Raw genomic sequence first — 9644 nt, forward strand, 5'->3', positions numbered from 1 at the left:
ACCCTCCTCTGTCAGGACTGGAGGTCTGCAGCAGTAGAGGGGAAATACCATCAGGGAATTGGATACGACTAAAATATGTTGGCAACTGGTCAGATCTGTGTAAAACTTGATGGATCTGATAGTTTCATCCTAAACACGTTTAAACAATCCACAACACGTAAACACACACACACACACACACACACACACACACACACAGTAGTGATTCTTACTTAACCAGAACTGTTAAACTGATCGACTCCAGTAAAGTTTGGGACGGGGGTTGTTTTTATTCTTCATCTCTGTTCCTTCTAATAGTGACACCAGCTATAAGTGTGTAAAGAGAAAAGCAGGATTGGGACAAGGCCGTGATGTATTCCACCACTGACTGATGATGTGTGAGTTGTTGTTCAGGCAGGATCAGGATCAGGATCAGCAGAGCTTCATCACACAATAGACGTGTGTGTTTATGGGAGATTAGTTTAGCGTTAGCGGTGCCGTTAGCGCTCCTGTCTCGACGTTTTGGCCCTCGTGGCCCCAATGAAAATCCCCCGTCAGGAAATTAAATTACAGCAGAGAAATGAAACACGACGCGTCCACAATCAGCTCCAATCAACAATCAGCAGAGGAATTTCATTACACAGAGCTGCTGAGCCCTGCCACCACCAAGTTGCCACTGTTGGGTCCCTGAGCAAGGCCCTTAACCCTCAATTGCTCATTGTGTTCCGCTCATTGTGTAAGTCGCTTTGGATAAAAGCGTCTGCTAAATGCTGAAAATGTAAATGTAAATGCTGCTGGGCTTAAATACAGCACACGGCCAAAAGTATGTGGACGCCTGAATAAAACATTAACACGGACTGATGTAGTGTGTGTCTGTGAGAATTTGTACTCATTCAGACAAAAGAGCTTTGTGGACGAGAAGGACTGGGCTTGCAGTTGATGTTCCAGTTCATCCTAAAGGTGTTCAGTTGGGGTTGAGGTCAAGGATTTGTGCAGGAAGCTGGAGTTCATTCTCACTAACCTCCTCAAACCTCCTCAAAGCTCATCCCTGAGGTCAGTGTTTCATTTACTGTGGTACGAAGGTACAGTGGTACGATGGTACAGTGGTATGATGGTACAGTGAGTCAAGGGTACAGTGGTATGATGGTATAGTGGTACGATGGTACAGTGGTATGATGGTACAGTGGTATGATGGTACAGTGGTATGATGGTACAGTGGTATGATGGTACAGTGAGTCAAGGGTACAGTGGTACGATGGTACAGTGAGTCGAGGGTACAGTGGTACGATGGTACAGTGATTCGAGGGTACGTGGTACGATGGTACAGTGAGTCGAGGGTACAGTGGTATGATGGTACAGTGAGTCGAGGGTACAGTGGTATGATGGTATAGTGGTACGATGGTACAGTGGTATGATGGTACAGTGGTACGATGGTACAGTGGTATGATGGTACAGTGGTATGATGGTACAGTGAGTCGAGGGTACAGTGGTACGATGGTACAGTGAGTCGAGGGTACAGTGGTACGATGGTACAGTGAGTCGAGGGTATGTGGTACGATGGTACAGTGAGTCGAGGGTACAGTGGTATGATGGTACAGTGAGTCGAGGGTACAGTGGTACGATATTACAGTGATACGACGGTACGATGGTGCAGTGGTAGGATGGTGCAGTGGTAGGATGGTACAGTGGTACGGTGGTACAGTGGTAGGATGGTACAGTGGTACGGTGGTACAGTGATGTGGTAGTATGGTGTTTTCCTGTATTGTGGTTGTTAGGGTGGATGAGTGAGTGAATGTTGAACTCTCCTGGTTCCAGTTTTTGTTGTTAGATGAAGAGTTTGGAAAATTACAGCCTGAATTTTTACTCTAAAAGATCAAAACTTTAAATCATTAAACATCTCAGCAGGTATCAACCTTCAGCATCCTGATTCATCCCACTGCAGCAGGAACCTTTTATTTGTGTTTAATGATTTTATTTAATTTTGTTTTGTTTCCAGTTGATTTTGTTTCTGTGGGTGAAATCATCACTCGCTCCGTATCGGTGTTGCTGTTTTACCCCCCTGATGCACCGTTTCCTGCCATTGTGTGTCACAGACGGCTCCCCCCTTAGGCCCACCCTAAAACACACACACACACACACACACACACACACACACACACTGTGTTGGTTTCCTCCTGCACTCGGTCTGAAGATCGGAAAGACTCTTGATTACAGAAGCGCCGAGACTGAAAGTTCAGTTCCTCTGGTTCTCCTCCGTTCAGGGAGGATCTTCAGCTCCTGGATCTCAGTGACGTGTGATCATGAACAGTTCTGAACGTTTCTTCACTCTGGAGCTTCAAACTTCTCTGAGCTGGTGAGTAAATGTCTTCTGATCTTCAGCTTTGGCTTTTAAACACTCAGTCAGACAGATGAAGAACTTTAAAAACCTGAAGCTGTAGAACTTGTAAAGTTTACAGTTTAAATTACTCATAGAGGAAGATTGTTGTGTTAGACATTAACAGATAGAACGAGAACTTAAAGAACGTTATAGAGATGAACAGATGGAGAATGTGTGTGTTATGATCAGCAGCGTGACATGAAGATCGTAGAACTTGTATGATTTCTGTGATGTGAATCAGGTAGATGAACTTAGATACATCTTAGGAATTTTGAGACCATGAAGAGTTCTTGTATTGTGCATGTAACTGAAATCAGTGATTCTCACAATTTATTTAGTTTAATTTTATTCTGAGAGTTTAAATGTTCAGGAGGAGATGAAGCTGCTGCTGCTCTCTCTCTCTCTCTCTCTCTCTCTCTCTCTCTGTCTCTCTCTCTCTGTCTCTCTCTCTCTCTCTGGAGCTCCAGGTTCTGTAAACAGGGTGGAAAGCAAAATTCCAGCAGTCAGCATGAACTGTTTTTCTGAATGTAAAACTTCACACAGATGTAGAACTCTGGAGATCAGACAGATGATCAGATGATCAGACTTGGTGAAGCTGCAGGTCGTGTTGATTAGAGAGAGGCGAGTGAGAGAACTTTCGAGCTGATTTGGGGATTTTACAGATGAAGAAATCTGGACTCGTCGTTTCTTCCCTCATTTGTGGGACGAGTGAATGTTGTACAAGAACCTCCTTTAAACTCTCTCTTAACCCCCCCACCCCCCGCCCCACTCCTCCCAGTCTGTGGTTCGTATTACCAGTTTCCTGCTGTTGTTGTGAGGGTGAGGGAATTCTCTCCCACGCTCTCACTCGCCTGTACAGGGGAAGGAAAAGTACACATTACAGGGAGAGGCTGAACTGTGTGTGTGTGTGTGTGTGTGTATTGTTTTTGCATAGTGTGTGTATAGTGTGCAGCTCGTATTTACTATGTGTGTGTTTCTTGACCTGTGTTGATTTTGGAGGAGGCTGGTACTGGTATTGGTACTGGTGCTGGTGTTGGTGTTGGTACTGGTGTTGGTACTGGTGTTGGTGCTGGTGGAGGGTACAGGTTGTGGTAGTGGTGGTGGTGGTGGGGGGTGTATATTAGGACCAGAAGCAGTAAGTCATGAGGGTCCAGAGCAGACAGAAAGGAAACATGGAGGCCGAGTGACGAGGAATTTGGGTTCTACAGGATCCTCCGAGGTTCTTCACACGGGTCAGGAGGAAACAAACCGGTTCTGTTTCAGGATCTACATGTAAACACAGCAGTGATTTATAAACTGTCATGTTTAGGTGTTTCATTCAAAACAGTACAACCTGCATCACTTTCTGTGTGGAGTTTTGCATGTTCTCAATGTGTGGGTTTCCTCCTGAGGCTCCGGTTTCCTTCCACAGCAGTGTGGAACCTTTCACCCAGTGAATCGTACCCAGTGCAACCATAAATAGGATGAAGCAGTGCTAAAAACAGACACTGACTGAATGAATGAATGAATGTTGTTGGAGTACAAAACCACCTTCTGCAGCGCCGATCCAGAAATAATAATAATAATAATTATTATTTTTAAATCTTCAGTTTTATTGAAGCCGATAAAGAAATTAAATCGTCTGCAGCTCGTTTCATGATTTCTGTTTATTTTATTTGAGTAAAAGTCCATCAGAGGAGCGTCTGCAGGGGTAAGGGTGTACGTAAGAGTTTGGTGATGATGGATGGAGCTGACGCTCGCTCTCCGTCCTTCTGAGGTTCCTCTAGGAGCTCTTCTGGTTTCTCCTGATCCTCCTCAGTGTTTGTTCTTCTCACAAAGAAAAACATCGTCCACTCACTCGCTCATCTGCAGCTCCAAACGACTTCCTCTCACCTCCAACCGCACATGTGTTAGTCATGATCTAATAACCTTCAACCACCCCAAACACCGCCCGAAACACCCTCCAGAACACCACACTGAAAAACCACCCAAAACACCACCCTCCAGAACACTACCCCAAACACCCGGAACACTACCCCAAACACTCAGAACACCACCCTCCTGAACACCCTCCAGAACACTACCCTCCAGAACACTACCCCAAACACCCGGAACACTAGCCCAAACACAACCCAAAACACCACCCTTCAGAACACTACCCCAAACACCCGGAACACTACCCCAAACACTTAGAACACCACCCTCCTGAACACCCTCTAGAACACTACCCTGCAGAACACTACCCCAAACACCCGGAACACTACCCTCCTGAACACCCTCTAGAACACTACCCTCCAGAACACTACCCCAAACACCCGGAACACTACCCCAAACACTCAGAACACCACCCTTCAAAGCTCCACCCTCCAGAACACTACCCCAAACACCCGGAACACTACCCTAAACACCATCTAGAACACCCTCCAGCTCTAACGGCTGCTCAGGGATCAGATCTCCAGTGTGAGATAATAAATACATATAAATCCAAACTTTGATCATTTTAAACATAAACACGTTTATTTATTTTATCAGAGGAAACCAGATCTCAGATCAGCTGGTGAATCAGAGCCGATACGATACGAGTCCACAAGAGATTAAAGAGACAAAAAGCCTTTTAATTAAACTGTTGAACATTGTTGCTCGTAAACGACTGAAACTCTTGATGCTGTTTTAAATCGAATAATCACCTGAACAAACCGCTGATTTTGGTTGTTCCACAAACGCCCCAAACGTCTTTATTCATTCATTTATTTATTTACCACGTCCCAAATATTCTGGAATGTGCTGCACGGATCTAATCAGGAACTCGTACATATTTACTAAATCACTAAAGTCGAGGGTAACACAGTGATAAATCACACTAACCCACTACTGCTGGATCCAGGGTTCAAATCCCCAGCAGTGCTGTCAGCCGGTCGGGCGTCTACATACAGACATGACTGGCCTTCCTGTCCGGGGTGTGTTACTGAATTCACCCAGTGATTCTGGAGATGCTGAACCATCATCAACAATAACATAATTATTATAACAACTGTAATATAACCATAATAATAATAATAATAATAATAATAATAATAATAATAATAATAATAATAATAATAATAATAACAATAATAACAATAATAACAATAACAATAACAACAATAATAATAACAATAATAATAATAATAATAACAATAATAACAACAACAGCAATAATAACAACAACAATAATAATAACAACAACAATAATAATAACAATAATAATAATAATAACAATAATAATAATAATAACAATACAATAACAATAACAATAAAAATTATAATAATAATAATAACAATAATAATAATAATAACAATAATAATAATAACAACAATAACAATAATAATAATAATAATAATAATAACAAAACAACAATAATAATAAGAATAACAATTATAATAATAATAATAATAATAATAACAACAACAATAATAACAACAATTATAATAATAATAATAATAATAATAATAATAATAATAATAATAATAATAATAATAATAAATGTGATGAATAATTCTGGGCGTGTCAGCCGTTCTGTGGATCTCGATGTTAATAACGATTACCGTTCCCTCTTTATTTGGATGCCGTTAGGGGTGTTTGTTGTCCCACTAGTCTATGCTGAGTTCGAGTCTCAGATCTGATCATGTGCTGAAGGAAATCTGATATGAGATCAGATCTACAGGCCGAGTCTCTCTGACCCCTAATACTTACGCCACAGGAAGGTTGGGGGGTCAGAAGGGGTGGAAGGTCAAACCCTGCCCTTGGCAAGACTTCCTGTTAGACAGAGATGGATGTGTGTTTGGTTTAGTTCCCACGGTAACGGAGAATAAACTACAACCAGATTCATCAAGAGATCAAATCTAGTAATCAAATCTAATCAATAATACTGATGATTAAATTATTATTACATTAATCTAACAAAATCAGCTAATCATCAATCGTTCTGATCAACAGAGACTTACGGTTCACTTCATTCTGCTGTCACACCTGAACTAAACTAAAACCTCCTTTATTTTTATTATTAGTTATTATTTTTATAGCTGTTTATTATTTATATTATTTCTATACTTATGTATATTATTTTATTATTTCTTATTTTTTAAATATTTATTAATGTTATTATGTTTTATTATTTCCTAATAGTATTTATTATTTTTATTATTGTTATCATTACTTTATTTTTACATTATTTATTATTTGATTTATATTATTATTAATTATTATTTTTATATTGATATAATTTTTATAATTGCTATAATTTTTTATGTATATTATTTTATCATTTATTAATTTATTTATTATTAGTTATTATTTTTACTGTTTATCATCATTTTGTAATTATTTTTTAATATTATTTGTTATTTTATTTATTTTTATTACTGATTATTATTATTATATATCTGTGATATGATGTATTAGATGTGATGTAGTGAATGAGGGGTGTATGTGGGGGGCAGTTCCGTGATATGATGTATTAGATGTGATGGAGAGAGTGACGCCCCCTGCAGAACAATCACTGTAGAAATAAACCTGCTGAGACTGACAGGAACTGAAATCAGATTCATTCATTATCTGCTCAAGTGTGAGTGTGTGTGTGTGTGTGTGTGTGTGAGTGTGTGTGTGTGTATGAGTGTGTGAGTGTATACAGATGTGTAGCTCATACAGATGTGTAGCTCATACAGATGTGTAGTTTGTATCAGTTTTTTTTTAGTTTCCATTTTTTTTTCTACCTGCTGGTTTCAGCTCACTGCTCAGAGCTTTGACTGCAGTAGCAAGTAACACCTTTAGGATGAACCGGAACGCCGACTGTGAGTTAGGCTGTCTTCTCCAAACCCTGGTGTCTGACCTCACAAACACTCTATTAACCAAAATGGCACAAATTCTCTTAGACTCAGTAGAAACTCCTTATAGATGAGTAAAGATCCGGGAGTGAAATGAGCTAACTGAAAGGCGTCCACATACTTCTGACCCTTTAGCTTTTACCTCCTGATGAATGAAGTTCTGATAAATAATGGTGTGAAGGAAAAAGCTGAGACGTTAGAATGAGTTTCAGTTTCAGACTCGGTTCCTCCGTCCCAGTGAAGCCACAGTTTCCACTCTGATCTGCTCCAGCGTTCAGTTTCCATCAGCGCGGTGCAGCTCGGGATTCGAACCGATGCAGGACTGACGCACTTCAGAACCGAAACGTCCAGGGACGCGGCGCTTCTGAGGAAAGGAAAACAGTGTGGGTGAGAGACGAGAGATGAGAAGCGAGAGACGGAGAGACGAGGCTGTGAGAAAAACAGAGATGAAGATTATTTTTAGCTTGTGTTTCCATCATTTCCCCCCTCGCCCCGCCCCCCCCCCACAGACACGTTCAACATGGTGGTGGAAATTCTTACTAGAAACACCCGGCGCGTTAATCACCGACACCAAAAACACCGGACACTCATGTTTCATTATGATGAGAACTGGCGGGTGTCCACATACTTTTGGCCATTTAGTCTCGTTTCTTTATTTAAATATTTTAATTTAAGCTGCTGTTCACTGATATAAAGCAGCTCAAAAATGTACAAACACTCAAAAATAAATCTGTTTAATAACAATCGGATTTAACGAGAACTGAACGACTGAAGTTTTAAACCTTATTTATAATTAATCATCTGCCGGGTTGGTTACTGTGGTGATGTACAAAGGTCTGTTACTGTGGTGATGTACAACGTTCTGTTACTCTGGTGATGTACAACGTTCTGTTACTCTGGTGGTTTTAGGATGTTCTGTTACTCTGGTGGTTTTAGGACGTTCTGTTACTCTGGTGATGTAGAACGTTCTGTTACTCTGGTGATTTTAGGATGTTCTGTTACTCTGATGGTTTTAGGACGTTCTGTTACTCTGGTGATGTAGAACGTTCTGTTACTCTGATGGTTTTAGGACGTTCTGTTACTCTGGTGGTTTTAGGACGTTCTGTTACTCTGGTGATGTAGAACGTTCTGTTACTCTGGTGATCTTAGGATGTTCTGTTACTCTGGTGATGTAGAACGTTCTGTTACTCTGGTGATTTTAGGATGTTCTGTTACTCTGATGGTTTTAGGACGTTCTGTTACTCTGGTGATGTAGAACGTTCTGTTACTCTGGTGATGTAGAACGTTCTGTTACTCTGGTGATCTTAGGATGTTCTGTTACTCTGGTGATGTAGAACGTTCTGTTACTCTGGTGATTTTAGGATGTTCTGTTACTCTGATGGTTTTAGGACGTTCTGTTACTCTGGTGATGTAGAACGTTCTGTTACTCTGGTGATTTTAGGATAATCTGTTACTCTGATGGTTTTAGGACGTTCTGTTACTCTGGTGATGTAGAACGTTCTGTTACTCTGGTGATGTAGAACGTTCTGTTACTCTGGTGATCTTAGGATGTTCTGTTACTCTGGTGATGTAGAACGTTCTGTTACTCTGGTGATTTTAGGATGTTCTGTTACTCTGATGGTTTTAGGACGTTCTGTTACTCTGGTGATGTAGAACGTTCTGTTACTCTGGTGATTTTAGGATAATCTGTTACTCTGATGGTTTTAGGACGTTCTGTTACTCTGGTGATGTAGAACGTTCTGTTACTCTGGTGATCTTAGGATGTTCTGTTACTCTGGTGATGTAGAACGTTCTGTTACTCTGGTGATTTTAGGATGTTCTGTTACTCTGATGGTTTTAGGACGTTCTGTTACTCTGGTGATGTAGAACGTTCTGTTACTCTGGTGATGTAGAACGTTCTGTTACTGGTGATCTTAGGATGTTCTGTTACTGGTGATTTTAGGATGTTCTGTTACTCTGGTGGTTTTAGGACGTTCTGTTACTCTGATGGTTTTAGGATGTTCTGTTACTCTGGTGGTTTTAGGACGTTCTGTTACTCTGGTGGTTTTAGGACGTTCTGTTACTCTGGTGATGTAGAACGTTCTGTTACTCTGGTGGTTTTAGGACGTTCTGTTACTCTGGTGGTTTTAGGACGTTCTGTTACTCTGGTGGTTTTAGGACGTTCTGTTACTCTGGTGGTTTTAGGACGTTCTGTTACTCTGGTGGTTTTAGGATGTTCTGTTACTCTGGTGGTTTTAGGACGTTCTGTTACTTTGATGGTTTTAGGACGTTCTGTTTGATGGTTTTAGGACGTTCTGTTACTCTGGTGGTTTTAGGACGTTCTGTTACTCTGGTGGTTTTAGGACGTTCTGTTACTCTGGTGGTTTTAGTGATGATCAGTATCGTAATGATCAGTATCATGATGATCAGTATCAGTATCGTGATGATCAGTAGCAGTATCGTGATG

At 40.7% G+C, this 9644-nt stretch overlaps 1 protein-coding gene across 2 annotated transcripts in view; it reads left to right on the forward strand.

The window, feature by feature from the left end:
- Positions 1 to 973: 973 nt before the first annotated feature.
- Positions 974 to 9644, forward strand: part of hdac7a (histone deacetylase 7a) — a 61149-nt gene continuing 52478 nt past the window's right edge. The window contains exons 1-2 of one of the 2 annotated variants that reach the window (XM_063015812.1): positions 974 to 1032; positions 2241 to 2332. The gene's annotated coding sequence lies outside the window, so the exon portion shown is untranslated. Of the gene's footprint in view, positions 1033 to 2178; positions 2333 to 9644 lie in introns of those variants that run through there. The other variant, XM_063015811.1, reaches the window with a different exon arrangement.

The sequence above is a fragment of the Trichomycterus rosablanca genome, chromosome 19 (genome assembly GCF_030014385.1).
Source record: "Trichomycterus rosablanca isolate fTriRos1 chromosome 19, fTriRos1.hap1, whole genome shotgun sequence".
In the NCBI taxonomy this organism is placed as follows: domain Eukaryota; kingdom Metazoa; phylum Chordata; class Actinopteri; order Siluriformes; family Trichomycteridae; genus Trichomycterus; species Trichomycterus rosablanca.